The sequence below is a fragment of the Pithys albifrons genome, chromosome Z, assembly GCF_047495875.1.
Source record: "Pithys albifrons albifrons isolate INPA30051 chromosome Z, PitAlb_v1, whole genome shotgun sequence".
Classification (NCBI taxonomy): Eukaryota; Metazoa; Chordata; class Aves; order Passeriformes; family Thamnophilidae; genus Pithys; species Pithys albifrons.
This window is the reverse complement of record NC_092497.1, coordinates 2728588-2748235: the sequence shown is the minus strand read 5'-3', so window position 1 is coordinate 2748235 and position 19648 is coordinate 2728588. Positions and strand designations below refer to the sequence as shown.

Here is a 19648-nt window from a genome sequence, read left to right as displayed (position 1 = left end):
GGTCTCGTGGTGTAAAGGAGAGCACTCTGGACTCTGAATCCGAAGGTCATGAGTTCGAGTCTCAGTGGGGACTGTCCCCTGGCAGTAAATGCCTCCCTGCCATCCGGTTCCATCAGATCCTGGATGCTAAACAGGGTCAGCCCCGCTTAGTACCAGGTGCTGCGACAGTCCCAAGGACTTCACTGACACTATCCAAGCTCGCTCAGCCATGGCAGATGGACCCTTAGGACTTAAATGGTGGAGCCAGTTCTGCACACGCTGTGCCTCACCTAAAAAATCCACGGCGCAGGCTGGAAGGGCACAGCCATGTGGGGAGAGAGAGCCCTTCCCAAATCTTTGTTTACGAAGTCTGGCCATACACGTACATAGCAAAGGGCAAAACTAAGTTGGGCTCGATTCTAGGGACAGCTCTGCTTTTTCCCAGTGGCATTTCCAGATTCCCAGAAAATACAGGAAGTTTTGTGTGATTGTTATGATCCTGTTCAGGCTCACAAGAACCGTGCAAATAACTGAGAACAGTAGAAGCCCAAGTTCTCTTCAGGGAAAAACGAACAGTACCAAATTTCATTTACATGAACCATCTGTTAAAAGCATTTGTTTGATTTGGGAGCCCTGCACAGGAGCCTTGGATTGAGCACCAAATCAAGAGGACTGAGATGTTGATAGAACCACGTAGGGGTCCAAGGATTTCCATGGACAACAGCTGCTCTCAGAGTAGGAACACAGTCCTGCCTCTATCCTGAGCAAGTCATAACTCCCACCTGATTCACCAAAATCCTGTTTAAAACCCTCTAGTGAAAGCCTGAAAAATGCTGGAACCAGTGGCACTCACTTTAAAAGTGTGATGGTAGTTGGAAGTTTGATACTTATTTTTGATGAAAATATTCTAACATTAACACCACAATGAACAAATATTTTCCATGACCAGAATAAGGATTACACATTATTTAATGCTGAAACTCATAATTAATAATTATTTCATTATTTTAACAATGCATTTTTACAGCAAAAAATAAAAATGTTAATCTGAGATGTTAAAAAACACCTATAATATAGCATATAAAGTCAGATTAACTTGCAGAGACAATGTATCAGATTTTGGAATACATTTTGCTTTTTCAGTGAGTAGCACTCATCAGAATGGGGGTAAATATGAAAAAGAAACTATTTCTCAGAATAATCAGCTAATTAAATACTTCAAAAATTTTACACTACACTTATAATCAAGATGTAGAAGAAACCTATTATGGAAAACTATTAGGGAAAGTTACCTTTGCCTTTTTATCTCAGTACTGCATTGATTTTATATTCAAAGGAATGAAGCTGAATTCCTCTTGAATTAATCATCAGCTTAGTTCACATGACCCTTCAAGCAGCTCAGACACTCAAGTTTTTGAACTATTCCTCATTATGTGCTCCTGCAGCACTGATTACATGCCTAACTACACACTGTAGCAACCAGTGCTGTCTTGGGCAGTCTACCTGTTCACCTGAGTTACTCCTCTAGCCAAAACCAATTTGTATTCAGACACATCATGGTATTTCAAATAATCCGTGCTAGTCTATGAGTCGTTCATTCCATGACAAAAAATATTAATTTAAACAAAAAGAAAATTATCTGGCTTCTGTGGTCTTCAAAAATCCCCATTCTTCATGAAACATATATTATTTTGCTCTTCTGGCATTGTGGAAATGCTCACTGGAATCTGGAAAACCAGCCCCAAAGACAGAAACCTCTATCCCTATTGCCATGTGACAGGCACATCCTTCTGCCTGTCCTGTCACAGTGTGGATTCAGCTTCAAAGCCCTGCACAGTGTCTGATCTGACCTGCACGTGGCTACAGACATGGCTGTTAATAAAACTGGCAACCCTTCCAAATTCATTCCTTCCTTGGGATCTGCTATGAATCCCTGAGTCATGATATCTGTATTAGGGTAACAAAGACCATTCCTGGAACAGCTGGACATTGCAGCTGGGCATCAGCAGAGTCAGTTCTTGCTATGAGCATTCATAATTTAAGCAGGCAAGAAGGAGAGGTTAGAAAGGGATTTATTAGTTCCTTTGGCAGAGAGCGGGAATTGCAATTTAGAAGTTGTGTTTGATAGCATGCAACATGCTCAGCTTGCAAACCTGTTCTAGGATGCAGAGCCAAGGCAACCATAGTCCATTTCGCTGACAGACAAGCCTGGGAGAGATGGATACCCAGGTGGATCCAGGGATCTGGGTCACCCCTAACCTCTACCAACAACTTGATCTTTGCTGGCTCTAAATGTAAATGTCACAGCACTATCCCAGGCAGTGCTGACATGGGCAGGGAGATGGAAGGCCACAGCCAAATGGGTATTTAAATATCTTCCTCCTCTTGAAATCTTGGGAGTGAAAAGAAAATCCTTCTTTAGCTTTTGGCTGCAAGTGGGTTGTCCAGCACCACAGTTCAAATGAGGACTTACAATGAGATCATAAACTCAGCTGAAGCTTGGGTCAAACCTGGGAGTTGTTCTGACCTGAGTATGGCCCAGCATTTGGGGAAATTGCAGCTGCCCATGAGCTCCATTACACCAGCAAGAGTCCAAAAACCCTTCTCAGGCTGAAGGCACGGTCTGTGCCTTCTCTGCTCACACAACCAAACATGTCATGAGCACAGCTGGCATAATTTTGAAAGCACCACTAGTTATCCCTAATGAGTGTTTGACCATACGTCCATCCTCCACAACAAAATGCCAAGGACAAATCCCATAACTGAAACTTTTTATAAGGGCCTGGAATGACAGGGCAAGAGGGAATGGCTTCCCACTGCCAGGGGACAGGGTGAGATGGGATATTGGGAACAAATTCTTCCCCGTGAGGGTGGGCAGGCCCTGGCACAGGTTGGGCAGAGAAGTTGTGGCTGCCCCATCCCTGGAAGTGTCCAAGACCAGGTTGGACAGGGCTTGCAGCAACCTGGGCTAGTGGAAGATGTCCCTGTCCACGTCAGAGGGCGAGGGAGATGGGCTTTAAGGTCCCTTCCAACCCAAAACATTCTGACATTCTATGATGACCCCACTGACATTTGCTGTACTTCCAGTGCTGTATTCCACCTATTTCTCTCTAGCATAGGGCCACTAGTACAGCCTCCTATCCATTAGACAGAAAGTATTTCACATTTACCCACAGTCTTTGGTGGTCATGTTGACCTTTTGCTGGACAGCCTGCAACATGCTATTCTTTTAAATAGCTGAGCACAGTCAATTGCTTGTGCTTTTTCTTTAAGAACCTAAAACGGAGAAGACAGAGTGGTTGTTTATCCACAGCCAACGTTAACCTCCAACACGGGGAGTTGTGACAGCATCTGGCCTACAGGATCCAGTGCTCCATGAGGAGATTATGAAGGAAATGCCTTTGACAGTGAGAGACATCCCCAGCAGACCTCTCCTCTGAGGAGAGAGAAGCACAGCATGACATTTAGCCAGATTAGGTTTGGGGTTTTTTTTTCAGAACTTTCCCATCACCATCACTTTTATTTAAGCTTCACTTTCAATCAGCTTTTTTATTTTCTTCCAGGTGTATCCAGTAGCTCCTCTGGAGCTAAGAAATTTGTGCGTGGGTTTTCTTTCACACACTGTGGGTAGGAAGGTATGTGGGAACTATAATTCAGTCACTTTAAATCACATGTAGCTGAAGCTTGAAAGGAAAATAATAATAAATGGTTCAGATTGTCAGGCTCAGTGCAATTCTCAATCAATTAAAGCTTATTTTAGCACCAGGGCAGTTTACTTTTATAATGTTCCCCTGGCATTTTGATGCTTTCATGTTACCGTGCAGCTAAAAGGTCTTGCTGGGAACAAATTACTCTTGGTAAAGCATTTTCTGAACTGCAATTTTAGTTTCTGTCATATGACAATAAATAATATCCACATGAGCAAACAGCAGCAAGAAAATACCTAGTGGCAGTGAGAAAGCGAGACTTTGGACTTGGGAAAAGGAGAAACATAAATCTGGGGCTCAAGCACACTAAAACCATGATTGTTTGGGCTCAGAGTCTACCAAAGAATTCCTCAGTGCAGTGATTCAGTGTCTTGAGACGTTCAGTGGTGAAAAGTCACCAATGAAGATATTCCTACATCAGCCTGCTGCTTTTTTCGCTATCTATTTATAATTAAATACTGTATCTGCACTTTAGATCTTCCTCGTGGTGTTATTTTGGTTCCCATTTCGGGGACATGGATGACACAGTAACACCCAAATCAGTATTTCTATTCCTCCTTTGAAATCCATGCTGCACTTCAGAAAATGAAATATGGTAACAGATTCATGCTGAAAGTTTCACAGGTCCAAAAGTTGGCTAATTGATAAGGAGAGCTCTTCCCTTATGTTACAACAAAAATCACAACCCAACTGTTTGTGGGTCCTTGCAGTCTATAGAAACAGTTGGAAAACAAGAACAATGCTGTGAATTCACCTTCACTGGAATCACAGGCAAAGCATTTGCCTAATAAGAGGGGCAATAATCACACTAAATTATCCTTTTTTTATTTCAGTGTGACAAAGATTATGGGGGTTATATCCTACACTGTAGGATTATAAACTAATTCAAATTTTGCTCTAAGTTTTAACAGACAAAGAAATTAAAATCAAGGTGGAAAGGCTTTATGAAGAGTGTCCCTTAACCATTTTTATTTTACAGAATTCTAGCCTCCCAGTTTCTCTTGATTTTCCTCCTTCAGGCCTGGGGCCATCCCTCACAATACACTGCCCCGGGTAAAGGTTTTCCACTGCCTTTTTCCAGCTGAAAAAATTCACCATTTGAAATACAAAGCAACAGGAAACTTAAGGCCTTTCAGCACAGCACAGTCATCAAATTCCCTCTAACAGCTCGTGCTCAGGTGCTGTTTCCTCCCCTTGGATACCACTACAAGTTTGTCCTGAAAATCCGAGGAAGCTGTAGTTGAGGACTACACACATCTTCTCTGGGGAAAGGAAGGACATACTTTTTCCCTCAGCATTGCTCCTTGTAGTTGATGAAGCAGAACTGGCTGGCACTGCAAAAATCAGTGCTTTCACAACATTGTGCTGTGGCACGTCTTATTCTGGATGGTCACCAGCTCCACAGGAATGCACACCTTGCTCTGGGTCACATATCTGGAAAATCCCCACAAGCTCTGACCAGCCCTACTCTTGAATTCACCAGCTACTGCCTGGAGCCAGGGCATCACCCTTCCCTAAAACATACAGAAAATCCATTAACTCTGCATTTCATAACCACTGCCCTTCCTTGTCAGCTCCACACTCCCATCGTGGCATGCCTCTGCTCCAGAACTTAATGTGTTCCTGTTAAAAGTATTATCTTCCCAGCAACTGATGAAAAGTTACAGAGCTACAAAAAAGCTACAGTTCAATATCCATCCTGGCTGATTTCCAGCTACAGCTCCAAGTGTTTCAATCCCATTGATTTTAACTGGTTACTAATATTAAATGTCAGAGCTTCAATTTAAAAATTATTAATGATTTTGCTATTTTTGCAGAACTATCCACTCATTTTTTAACACAACACCTTATCCTTTCTGCCAGCAGTCCAAAATCTAAGTTCATCATTATCTTCATTCAAGGGGTGTTCAACAGCCCTATCATTTGCTAATTAGCTGAAGGTTTGGTTTCAGCTCCCTGTTTTGTCAGGCTTCCTTTGTGACTGCAGGCAGAGCAGGACCACTGTTTGAGATTTCCAAGCTGGCTTGGGAAGGCAACAAGACACTTCTGCAACAGCATGGCTGCTTTCAGCATTTGAAGTGTGACTTCTGCATGGTGAGGTGGAGTCATCTGTCACTTAGCACACCTCACATGAAGGGCAGGTGAGTATCTTTACCCTCCTCAGCATCTCTTTCATCATTTCTGAACTAGAAATCACAGCATTTCTTTGCCTTGCAGGTGTATTACAGGAGTAACAAGGACAACTTTCCAATCACTGCATAAGGCAAAAAAACTCTTCTGCCTTTTAACCTGCGATTTTGTCAGTCTAAGGACTGCAAGAGCAAGATCGACCTGTCTGAGCACAGGATACACTTCCCTAAGCAATTCCTTCCTTGACATGCTCCAGGATCCTCTGGTTAATACAAAATCACACATGGCTCATGGGAACCAGGAAATCTTGGTATTAATGGCACTTAAAGCAGATATAACTGACTCCCACCACCTATGCATGTGCCTACACCTACCAAAACCCTCAATGAAGTTAGCTGAGATTCAGTCAACACACTTCATGAAGAATAACAGTTCTTTTCATCCCAAGGGATCCCAAAGGTATGTCAAATGCACCACAATCTGAAAATGCCTTTGTTTTTCCTGACTGTAATGGGAGCTTGCGATGAGGTGGGATGGCAAGAGGGCCAAGTGTGAAAACAGCATGGAAACAAGTTGAAGTAAACGTCAAGTAAATAACATAAGGAAGTGAGTTATGATTGTTTTCTCCTTAATATTTAATCCACTGAAAGTGCCTATATTAAACTGAGTGAAGCTGTCACGGAAAGACACATTTCCTGTAGCCACCCCTCACTGAAGGGGGACAAAGCTACAGAATTTCACCTGGTTTTCCAGTTATACCCTGGCTCTCATATTTCTCTCTCATAGCTATTGTAGATGGTCAGCAGTGAATGAATAAAACATACTTCCATGCGAATGGAACAACATGTGCCAGCTTTGCTGCTGGCATTCTGTCCACATGACTAGCACTCCCCTTCACTAACCCTTCTTCCCATTTCTATTATTAACCCTCCTCTGACGGACAGAAGGAAGACAAGGCAATTCTGGGATATTTCTTTTCCTCCCACATCCCCTCCCAGGAACACTGAAAAATTATCTGGGATGAGTAGAGGCTGGGATTTACATTTACAGACAATGCAAGAAAATCAGGTCTTTAAAGCACCATTTCTCCTAGAACTGAAAGAATTTTAAAAGCAACAAACCCAAAATAATTTGAAACTATTAGAAGAAAATGCCCAGCTATATAGAATGTAGCCTTTGGAACTTCCCATTTGAAGACAAAGTGCTTATTGTGCTTCCAAACCTAGTCTGATTACCCACACAAAGGGTAAGAGCATTGACAGCTTTACAGACTGAGTTCAAGCACCACAGAACCACTGTGTGAGTCGCTGAGACCTTCCTCTGCTTGGCTGTTCTGTAATCATCTGCCAGGAAGGTGGGAGATAGGGACAGCTTGCATGACCTGAAGCATTTATTATTCAACATTTCCTTATTTTCATGCTCTTCACTAAGATGCCTGACCTCCAGGTTGCCTCACAGGGTGACAGGAAATGATGACAGGAATGTAAAATGTACAAAATACTCATGTTTGCATAATTCGGCCCCTGGATGAAATCTGAGAGTGAATTTGGAGAATCTGAAGATTATTAAGAGACTCTTCCCTGGTTTTTAGGTTATGTTTCACCCTTTGGCCATCTCACTTGCCTACAGAATAAATACCACCTGCTGTGGCAATAACAAATACAGCTTACTGGGGATAGAGCTCCTGGAGCACTGCTTTATTTGCTCAGAACACTTCAGGATAAGGAATTTGAATGCCTGCAAAGAAATCTCCACTTGCTGCACCATTTGAAGGCTAGCAGAGAAACCCTCAAACAACAACCAGCTAACAACTGGGTAAATGCCAGATTTCACTGAGTTGTGCCAATGATGCTATGTATTTTTTGTTTGTACATCCCCCATAAAGTTGAATCATCAGGCAAATTCTGCTTAATCAGAACCTAAGCCAGTACATGCTCAAATTAATGGGAAGCAATCCTGATTTCCAAGGGAGGAAGCAGAATTTAAATCACTTTATTATCATATCAGACTATTTTTATGTTCTCACAGCAAAATCTACTACTCACGTGGCTTTAACCACACCCCTGCTACCACTACTAATAGAGATCCTTTAATTCAGCAACTGGCCAAGCACCCACAAGCTTTTAAAGCCCTAGGGAAAACTTAGAGCAACCCTGGGCAGCATCCAATATCACACTGGACTGATACACAGAATAGCTACTTCAAGCTCTTTTCCCTATTTGTTACCATGCTGGATAAAAAGGCATTAACTAATTATTTTAATTGCACTTTTTGTAGTATTTCTCATGGGGCCTGGACTGCAGCTGCCTCAGCTTAATCCCATCTGGCTGGGGGATGGGGAGCTATTATAAAATGTGTTTTCCCAAAGTGAATAGGGCTTTTTCCTGCAGCTGTCTTTATGAAGGTGGTGGAGCTGTTGGAAACAGGTGTACTGTACATAAATGCTCTCTGGCTTGAAACTATCTAATGGACTCCAGGAGGAAAACTTCAATCAGCTTCACAGGATCAAACCCAGCAAAACTCCCACCCCACCTTTTTTAGTGGGGAGGAAAACACACAATGATTACTTTTGAAAGAACAAACACCTTTGTGGGACTGATGTCTTGAAAAGGTGTTTATGGAGTTCCAACATGAATTTCCTTAGTTTCTGAGGGTAAAATGCTGCAACTTTTTGGAAGAGTCATGATCTCACAGGTGACAGATTATCTGCAACAAGATTCAGATCGCTTGTGGAAAAATACGCTGTTAGGAATGGAGTGAAGGAAAACACCCCCACAGAAACCTGTTTAAACAAGTACAATTGGCAGCAAGTGTAGAAGAGAGACTGTGTTCTTTAGGAGACATTTTTTAGTACAGATGAGAGTCTGCTTGGCTTTAAGTGATGTTGTTGAGTCTTCACTATTCCCATTCCTGTTTCAGACCTTGTGAAAGGCTCTGTTGGACTCTCAAACCCCACATGTCTTGACTCATTTTGCTTGGGCTATACTCTTTTACAGATGCTCACTGACAAGAGGGAGGTTAAGTGGGGTTTTTATTGGTTTCAACCAGACTACCACTGCTGAAAAATCTGTATTTCTCCCTGAAAATCAGGTTAGAGATGAGCATCATCATGTAATAAGCACTGAGCTGGAGGTGTAAGGCATTCTCAGGAGCTGGTCAGATCCTGTTCTCCAGAGGTTCCAATGCCATCATCATCTCCTGAACATGCTGCTGGGAATCTCTCTATTCTCACCTCTTTCAGGTGGGCTAGAGGGTGACAATTCTCCTCTCAGTGACAAAATGTGACAGCCACAAATGGTTGCCACTCCTTCTCCATGTCTGATGTTAGAGAGTTAACTTTTCCCCCCTCTGTGTTATTTTAGTTCCTTTTCTGGAAAAAAATAACAGATGCACCCAGAGACCAGAAAAGGACCTTTGGGAAACATTTCTGTTTTTTCACTAAACAAATTCTGACAAGCTGAACATTCAAAGAACAACAGCTCCTTTCCCCTCTCTGACCTTTGCCTCCCAGCTTGGGGAGGTTGTCAAAGGCCTCTTCTCCTCCCTTCACATTTTCTGCATCTGCAGCCTGGTCTGTGTACTTGCTTGAAAGACACCCTGGGGTGGAACTGCATCTCCTGACTTGGAAGAGGCTAAATTATATAATTATTTTATATTTTGGGTACAGATAGAGTTTTATTTGACTCTCCTACATCTGTGCAGTTGCTTATTGAATGTGCAGCATCTGGTCTAATAGGCCCTAATTAAAAAAAAAATACCACTTTCACAAACACTTCCAATGAGCTGTTCTGGACTACATCATTTTATGGAAAAATTCATGGTGTGCCAGTACAGAATGGTGTTTTCATGGCTGCAGCATTAAAAGAACTAAAACCTGTCTTAAGATGGAACAAAAATGGAAAAATCAAGCCTGTCCCGCTCTCAGCTACCTGTATTTGCTGGTGCACTGCTCCTTCTCTTGTGCAGCATTAGTCTTGGTGTGGGTTTTTCATGATTAACAGAGGTAATCCAGTTTAGAATAAACCCAGAAGAAAAAGAATTTAAAAGGTTAGTTTTCATATGGATCAGCTTCTCAGCACACAAACAGACAAAAAAACCCCAGAAGGGTTATTACACAGGGAGATGGAGATGAAGGGGTGAGAAGACCATACTCTTTTGTCAGCTGTGCTGGTTTCTGTCAGCTGAAAGTGTTTTCAAAATGATGGCCTGAGAAAGTGGCTTGTGCCATTCTCAAGCAAGCCCTGCTGAAATCTTTGAATAGCACAGTACCACATCCCTCTATTTTTGCACAGCACAGACTGGTTTTTCAACAAACCCTCTCCACTCAAGCAGGCAGGAGGATAGAGACACTTGTATCACACAAATGGCCAGGACAGAAAGCCTGAGAGCCATGTAGAGATGGAGGATTTTAACCACAGGAGAGCTGCTGCCTCACTGTGTCATCTCGGGAGAGGTGCCTGGCCTCTCTGTGCCTCAGCTGGCAGAGCTGGTGGGGAGGGAAGTGTGGGTGCTGTGGCTGAGCTGGATGTTGTGTAACCGAGCTGGATGTTGTGTAGCTGCTCATGGACAATTATGTCCAAAGTCACAGCAGTGACGCTAGAAAGCTCCAGGCATCTCCACCAGATTTTGCTGGCCATTAATCCAGCAGAAGGCTGCTAATGGCATCTGATCGCTTTCTTTTATGCTACTTCTATTTAAGGCCACTCTGAAGGGCACAAACTCTACCCTATTATACAATGCAAGATTCAGGCAAAATAATAACCCTGGGCTTCAGAGAGTGGGTTCTCAAAATGACAATCAACTAATGAGATGTGAACTTTATTTTTTAAGTCTTCAGCTGTGAACTGAAAAGAAATAAACTCTTGAAAAGCAAGGATGTCTGATGATAAATAAAATATCATCTAGTTAGAGTGGACAAAGAATTCATCTACAACACTTCCACTAATAAAAACCTTTATAATAACACTCTGGTTATGAACCCCACCCACTGCAAAGCTCTATTACACAGCAGCCCCTGTGTGTCCACCCAGCATCCATGCGCACAGAGAAGTGCAGGACATGCACTGGTAGTTAATAACATGCCAGTGCACAGCAAAGATTTTCAATATGGGTCAGAGATGGATGTGCCACCACAGGAAAAAGGACATCCAGCATTGTTCCCTCTCTTCATCCATGCACAGAGAGTTCCTGGAGCAAGTCCAGTGGAGTGTGACACAGCTGATGAAGGGACTGGAGTATGTCTGTGATGAGCAAAGGCTGAGGGAGCTGAGGCTGTTCAGTCTCCAGAGGAGACACTGAAAGGGGACCTCCCCCATGTCCATCCATGTCTGCAGGGAGGGGGCAGAGCATGGACCTGGCTCTGCTCAGGGGGCCCAGCCATAGGACAGGAGGAACAGGCAGGAACTAATGCCCAGGAAGTTCCACCTGGACATGAAGAAGAACTTCCTTCCTGTACAGTGACCGAGCACTGGAAAAGGTTGTCCAGAGAGGGTGTGGAGTCTCTGTCACTGGAGATATTCCAGAACAGTCTGGACACAATCCTGTTCTATGTGCTCTGGGATGGCCCTGTCTGAGCAGGGAGGTGGGACCAGGTGACCCACTGTGGTCCTTTCCAATCTGAACCATTCTGTGATTTCTGTGAAAGAGACCAGACCAGTCAGCCTAGAGGGACAAACATTCAACACCTAGAAATGGTAACAAGCTTAAGAGTCTTTCAGTCCAGATTCGGGGTGGCAACTTCTACTGAGGTTATCCAATGACCAGCCCTGGTTATGGCACATTATTATGAATTGTTCCTTCCCAGAAAAGATAGCAGATACATCATTCACTGTTTGATTTGAAAAAGACTCACACGACAATGTGGAGTCCCTGACTTCAACTATTGCTCAAGTGCTGGCCTAATATCAGAGGATAACAGATCTTTCTCAGAGTCTGGACATTCATCTACCACAAAACAGAGCCAAGCCATTGAGAGAGGCAAGGACCCTGCTTATCTTGACACCCAGGCAGCTCCTTCCAGGAACTCTTCTTCCAGGGCAGAGTTCACTTGACTCAGAAAGCATGATGAGCATCAGCCCATGGGTTATTGGCAAAGAGATGTGGCTTCCCTGTCACTGAAGATGGTGATGTTGAAATTGTGTCACTCGGCATGTGCACCACTGCTTGCCTTCCTGTGTGTCCTCAGGGACTAATCTACAATTGCAGTATGATTCCTCCTGCCCTGCATAAGGAAGACTCAGGGACAGAAAGTGTAAGAAGGAGGGTACCTGGAAGACAGAGGCACAGATTGAATGACATGAATCAGCCAGACTGAAAAATCCCCCATTCTATGGAACCACTCCACTACAGGGGCAAGGTTAGGAACAATGGACCAGCTCTGCCCAGATCTCTTAAAAACACACTGAAAACACATTTTAAAACATCTTAAAAACAGTGGGGTTTATACAGACTAGTGAATATCTAGAAGGAAAACTAACCAGCTTGTATAGCAAGTGAGTCAAATGCAATTTTTCATTTGGTTTGTAATAAAAAGAAGATCAAATGATGTACCAAATCCCACCTTCACAAGTACACAGGGCAGCAGTGTAGTTGAGAGCAGAATTTGATTGGAAAAAAGGAGTGAACTGGCCATTTCAATCCCTGCTGTAAGCATTCCTGATTAACGCCAGCTGATAGTTTTAGAATAGTAGGCCTGAGGATTAAAGTATTATGTAGGCTGAAAACATTACGTCACATCTCTAAAATTACTTTTCTTAGTATCATTTAATATTCTGCATTCTCTTAGGATCAGTTCTTAGGTCCTCATTCACTAATGGGAAACTCCACTTCAAATCCAGTTATTATTTAGGTTACTCACTCACTCTTAGATGCTTCTATAACAGATTGTGCCTACAACTGTACTTCATCATATTTTTTCATTTGTACTCTTTAAATCCTACCTTAATTTTTTCCCTGTGAACCAATGGAACACCCTACATGTAGATTACAGAGAAGTACAAGCCCTGTTCTTGTTTTACACTGCTAATTCTTAACACAAAATAGTAATGCAATGTCCATTCACTCAAATATCTTTACTGCAAATAACAGAGTAGACCAACAGAGAAAGAAAATTGCTTTTATAAAATAAAAAAAAAACTGTACTCAGCTCCTTAAGTTGACAATCTCAATGTCCTCTCTTTACATGTACAACTTCCAAATGCTTTACCTGTCTTCACTTTGTTTACTGCAACTCATAGAAACTAAATTTTCTGGATGTCACATTATACATAAAGATTTAAAAAAAGTAAATAAAGCAACATTACAAGTGGCAAAAAAAAGTCTGATTAACACTCAATCTTGATAGCATTATTACATATACAAATCTAATTAAGGATGTATTCTTTGTTTTTATTGCTTCCCTTCTGCAAGAAACATTCTCTGGGCCTGCTCAGAACATGTGCGTGGTGGATAAAAAATCAGAATTCATCTGAATAAATGTTTGCTCTCTTGGTGATAGGCCTGCAGAAAAGCTGTTCTGCAGACAACTGCTATAACCAGCAGAAGAAAAAGGGCATATCCAGAGAAGTTTCATTTCTTTTTCAGGTAGGTAGTGAGGCAAATCAACCCTTGGTTGTGTTCTTCTCTCCCTGCTGACTTCAGAAAGTGCTGAAATGACCAAAATAGATGTGACCAGCAGGTCAAGGGAGGTGATTCTCCCCCTCTCCTCTACCGTAGTGAGCCCACACCTGAAATTCTACATCCAGATCTAGGATCCTCAGCACAAGGAAGACATGGAGCTGCTGGAGCGAGTCCAGAGGAGGGCACAGAGATGCACCAGGGCTAGAGTCCCTCTGCTCTGGAGCCTGGCTGGGAGAGCTGGGGGGGTCCACCTGGAGAAGAGACCTGAGAGCCCCTGCCAGTGCCTAAGGAAGGCTTATAAAAAAGATGGAGAACCACTTTTTACAAGGACATATAGTGATAGGACAAGAGGAAAGATTTTAATTAAACAAAAATATTTTGATCAGATGTTAAGAAGAAATTCTATCTTACTTAGTTTTAATCTAAGTTTTGTTGTAAAGAAGCAAGAGGTCTCTTCTAATCATGGAATTACAAAATGATTTGAGTTGAAAGGGACCTCAAGGATCATCCCATTCCAACCCTGTACCATGGGCAGGGACACCTTCCACTATCCCATGTTGCTCCAAGCCCTGTCCAACCTGGCCTTGGACACTTCCAGGGATCCAGGGGCAGCCACAACTTCTCTGCCCAACCTGTGCCAGGGCCTCCCCACCCTCAGAGCCAGGAATTTCTTCCCAATGTCCAATCTGAACCCCCACCTGCCATGGCCAGGTATAATTTACTAAAGGCAGGAACTTCTGGGCATTCTCTATTCCTACATTCCACTGGGAGAAAGGTCCTCTCTGAAACTATGGCAGTTTGCTCAAGGTCTTCTCCAGGGAACTTCTGAGTATCTCCAAGGAAATTCCACAGTTTCTCTTAGCAGCCTCTTGTAATGCTGAATGAAAGCTCCCATGAGTCTACTTAATAAATTTGCCTTGAAATGCCACAAAACCTTAGTAATTTCTTTCAGGATAGATAAGTTTTCCCCTCTCCATCTATGTAGTCCTGCCAAAAATTAACCAACAGTTAAAATCTCATATAAAAATAATTTGATACATGACCTAGAAAATCTGGTGAGTTCTGTAGTCTGGGACCACAAGCAATTTGCCTTCAGCCTTAAATGAAACTACTTTTCTTTTGGTCAGATAATGAAAAGTGCTGCAGATGGGATTCCTTTATCTAATTAATAATACCTCTCATTCTGTTCTAAGCCTTAAGATATATCAAAATCTTAGACAAAAAGAAGTAGGAGCCATGTCACTTTTGCTGAGCTTAAATTGTTTTGCAAATAACAACATTCCTTGTTTTCTGATGATTTTAATTCCAGACTATAAGCCTCTAGAAGCTGTGGCTTGCTCTAGCATGTAACACAGCAACACAGTTCAGAAAGGATATTGAGGTGCTGGAGCAAGTCCAGAGAAGAGCAACAAAGCTGGTGAAGGGACTGGAGCACAAGCCCTATGGGGAGAGGCTGAGGGAGCTGGGGGTGTTTAGCCTGGAGAAGAGGAGGCTCAGAGGTGACCTCAGCACTGTCTAAAACTGCCTGAAGGGAAGTTGTGGCCAGGTGGGGGTTGGTCTCTTCTCCCAGGCACTCAGCAATAGGACAAGTGGCACGATGGGCTCAAGTTCTGCCAGGGGAAATTGAAGTTGGACATCAGAAAAAAATTCTTTACAGGGAGAGTGCTCAGGCATTGGAATGGGCTGCCAGAGAGGGGGTGGATTCCCCATCCCTGGAGGTTTTTAAACTGAGCTTGGCCATGGCACTGAGTGCCATGATCTGGTAAAGGGACTGGAGTTGGACCAAGGGTTGGACTTGATGATCTCAGAGGTCTTTTCCAACCCAATCCATTCTATGATTCTATTCTAATGCTTTTGATTTCATCATAAAGAGTACAAACTTCTTGAAAAACAGACCTACTGAGGTGTGAAGTGGACAGGTATTTACACTACTTTGAATCTGCTCCCTGCAACTTTTTTTTTTTATTAGCTGTCTACCTGGAAAGGGCATCAATTTCAGCTGCAGGTCTAAAAGCTGCCCATGCTAAAAAATTCCACCAATTGATGTCTTATTTCCAAAATTTAGTTACCCATTGAACTGGAGGTTCTTAGTGTATATATGGTTACCTTTACATCCACAAGTCAAAACACAGACATCCACTAAAATTGAATGATGCTTGCTTTTCTTTTAGAGTAGAATGCTGCACACTTGAAATGCCATAGATAATGTGACTTAAACAAGGATAGAAAAGTGATAGGTAAAAGCCCTACACATTGAAAAGTATTTCAAAATTGAAATATTGAAACTAATATAATTCTTAAATTAACTGTAAAATGAATAAGACTGAAAAATAAGAAAGCTCTTTAACAGAGAAGATATCAGTTAACAGTTTAGGGACTACGAAATATCTTTCCAATAAAGATGATCCCACACAATTTTTACTTGTAAAATCACTTGTAGGATATTGACAGAACCAGCAGCAAAATGGAGCTGATAACTGAGCACACAGTTCTCACACTGCCACAGTAAGAACAGGCCAACAGCTACTTCCTTCTCAGATCTCAAGTTAGGATATATATAACTGAGTTCCCAAACTGGAACTGCTGATCTGCCCAGTCTTAGAGCTCAAAAAAGCATCATTTTGCTAGAACCACATGAGTAACTAAGAATGCAAAAACACTGCCAGTGCTTGATCTTGCCCCGAAAAAGGGTTGTCTTCTAACTTAAAGGGTAAAAGACAGTAGTGTGAGATTTCACTTCAGAGCTGTACTTCTCTTTCTGCTCTTGAAAAACGGAGGCAGAGCTCTCCACTAGTTCTACATCCTCACTGGTAAACCCAGAGAGACACATTGAGATTATTAGTGAACTATTTTTTTCACTAATTAAAGCTAATTTTCCTAACAGAGGCTATACTGACAGTTATAATCAATAAATTTAAGTATTTTACAACATGTCTTAATACACAAACAGCAAGAATCACACTCTTGAGGGGTTTGTAACGCAAATGTATCCCAATTCTTTGGAGAATCGTTGGAAAGTTAATAAATGAGCACTAAGGGTGAGAACTGATGATGATGAGCAAAGACAATAAAAAGTAATTTTCTTGATCTGTTACTCTGAGCCCCATTAGAGCAATTCACCTGTCCTGCATCACCTCCTCTGGCACCCTCTTTCCCAACTATGAACTATTGATTACACTTCTGTCACTTTCAGTGATGGACTAAGCCTCTCACATCCCAATTTAAAACATAGTTTCCAAGTAAAAGCTGGTCTGAAAAATAGATAGAGGTAAAATTAGCAAACTGATGCTCCCAGGCCTCAGCAAAAGAGGGTTATTCTGATTAATCCTGTACCAGCTCCAGACTGGGGAGGCTTGAGCTGTAAAAGCCATCTGGCAACTTTGCAACAACTTAAAGTTGTCCCTTTCTTCATGTGTGTCTTCTCAGGTGTCATCCAGAGTATCAGATCAGTGGTCAGAGAATCAACTGTTGACCTATTTAATGAGACAGCCTGTTTCCTATTTTTCCAATTTTTCTTGCCCGTGTAAATCGTGGAGGTCCTGGGTGCATCACATTCAACATAGTCAGTGATAGATCTGCAGCTGTCACACAGCCTTTTACTGAAAATTCCCTGGATCTTGGGCAACCTAGCATTTTCAAAGTGCTTCCATATCCACTGAGAGAAGATGCTATATAAAGGTGGATACTGGCTATTCCCATTCTCACTTTTCCTGACAAGAAAGAGTTTCTGTTTTTCAATACTTCAGAAAGGCACTAGTGCCTGAAATATGAAGTGGATTCCCAAAAATAAGTTAATATTGCAGTATGCATAGTAAAAGCCAAAAATAAAATCACTCTGCAAAACCAGATATTTAGATTTGGAAGAAACCAACAATGGTTGTCAAAAATACCTGTAGTCCTTTAACACCTTAGTCCAAAATAGTCTTTCAAAACTATTACTCCTACATTTTTTGATATGTAGGATATTGATATTAGAATTATTAGAATTATTCTAGAAACAGGTGTAGGTGATTTTGTACATTTAACTGACCAAGTTTATTTGGGCTCTGTTCAAAATTTAGATCATTTTTGAGCAAAAATTGAGTTGTTTCATTACTGTTAATTTTAAATATTACACCCAGTTACTCCATCAAATCCCTCATTCTGATATACCTGTGGAAAAGTCTTTTGAGAAGGGTGTTAAGTGCATGACCCCACTGGCCTCCTGCCAACCAGTGCTGAGCACAGGGCTGGTGTGTGGCTGGAGAATCATTTAGATCTTGAAAACAAAGCTGTACCAGGACGTGGGTGCCTCATCATCCCCCTGGAGAGCAATTAATTCCAACTACAGCAGCCTGTGTTTATGATAGCTGAGTACTCTCTCTCTCTCTTTTTTATTTTTTCCCATGGTGTTTATCTGATCTGCTCCAGGTCTGTCATTTTTTTGAAATTTGGCTTTTATCTTTTTTCTGTCTTCTGTGATGCCTCAGCAGTCTTATAAACCTGGCATGTAATTAGAGCATGTAATGCCAGAGAGGTGCAGTGCTGCCATCAGCCTCCCCAGGATGTCATGGAAAAATTCATTATTGCAATCCCTCAGCATACTGGTGGGTAGTGGATACCACATCCTAGATAAGAGATTTACTTGAGACCAGGAAATAAGATCTTAAATCTCTTCCTTCAAGGGCAGAGCCAGTGTCGCATTCATAGTGTCAGATGCCAAGACAGAGGTTCCTTTTTCTCCCACTCCCACACAGACACAGGATGATCAGCCCCGCTATTTTAGTTTAATAGGGTCCTGTGTGACCTGCAGCCTCAGCAAACGTCCTGATTACTCACCCCTAAAAACTTAAGCTCGTGCTTAAATGGATGTTCGTTTGATTAACTCAGCAGCATCTGCACAATGCTCAAATACTATTTAGGTAGCACAGGAGAAAACACCCTCCAACTCCTCAGAAGTCAAGTTGAGGCAAATCATCTCTGAGTCAGATTTAACAGGACTTAATTTGACTTCTGATTTGTTTACACTTCATCACACAGTCAGTTTCCATTATGATTCCTCTTTATCTCCTGCTACTACAATCTCACACCATTCTCTAACATATGAAACTATTCTCAGAATTATTTAAATACTCTGGGATGTTTGGCGACTGTGTTCCCTGCAGGTATTAACAGCTTGCTAACACACCTAAAGGAAGTGATCTAAAGTACACACGAAATTCAGCAGCTAATTGCAAGACACCTTTAGCTTTCAATCCCCCCTCCCGTACCATGCCTGCATCTTACAGATGTGCCATGCCTGTCTCTGAATTCTCATTTTCTTCCACAAAAATGTACTATAAAAAGAAAAGTCCCCATTTAAAAAAATTCTGTTGTGTTGGAATTGATTAACAATTTTTAACAAGGCTTCCAGAGTAATGCAGATTACCAGATTCCTTGCAAAGTTTTGCAGGAGTGAATGGAAACGTGCTGAGAAGGGAACAGCTCATACCATCCACAAGGAATCAGGCCAGACAAGGAGAGCAGCAGCAACCAGACGTTTTGCACTCAAATTGCCCCTTATTTCACTGTGATTGCTTATTTACCTTCCGCACACGCTGTGGCCGCCCTTCTATTCTGCCAGACTGCCCCTTTCTCTCAGTTTCTCCTCCACTGCCACTCATGGACTTTGCACCGCAGGCCGATCCCCTCTCTCACCTCCCTGAAGCATCCAGATTCAGCTTTCACCTCTGCATCACAGGCAGCTTCCACCAATGCTGGGTTTCAATTTCCTCCCGATGTCAAGTTTCAGACCAGCCCACGGCTCTTGCATCATGAGCCAGAAAACCCTCCTATGCCCCGGAGTTTGTGAGGGATTTTTGCAGGGAAGCAGCAGTTTTATTCACTCTGTACTTTATGCCAAATTTCTCTTGCAGCTTTTCTTTCTTATGTGACAAGAAACAGCTGTTTGTGTTGGAGGAAGCTTTTTTCTTGAGCTAAATCCTTGTCTTTCCTGGGAACAGAACTTTCAATTGCTTCACTGGCACTGAATTTGCCCAAAGTCAATAAAACTTCTCTAAGGACCATTTCTACCATCAAACTTTATTTTTATATTTACATTTAGATAGTCTTTAAAGGGGCTGATTTCTCTTAAAATATGAACATGACTGTAAATCTAAAATTCTAAATCAATGTAACTTTTTGCAGGTGTGAGTGCTGAAAAGCAGAAAAAAAAAGAGGGGGGAGCAGAAGATGTA

The 19648-nt window shown here is 42.1% G+C and overlaps 1 protein-coding gene across 3 annotated transcripts in view; it reads right to left on the bottom strand.

Moving 5' to 3' along the window:
* The window catches only part of ST8SIA5 (ST8 alpha-N-acetyl-neuraminide alpha-2,8-sialyltransferase 5), a 69553-nt gene extending 50372 nt beyond the window's left edge, over nt 1-19181 (bottom strand). For 2 of the 3 annotated variants that reach the window (XM_071581005.1, XM_071581009.1), the window contains exon 1: nt 18998-19152. The gene's annotated coding sequence lies outside the window, so the exon portion shown is untranslated. Of the gene's footprint in view, nt 1-18997 lie in introns of all 3 variants that reach the window. The other variant, XM_071581006.1, reaches the window with a different exon arrangement.
* Between the last annotated feature and the right edge of the window lie 467 nt (nt 19182-19648).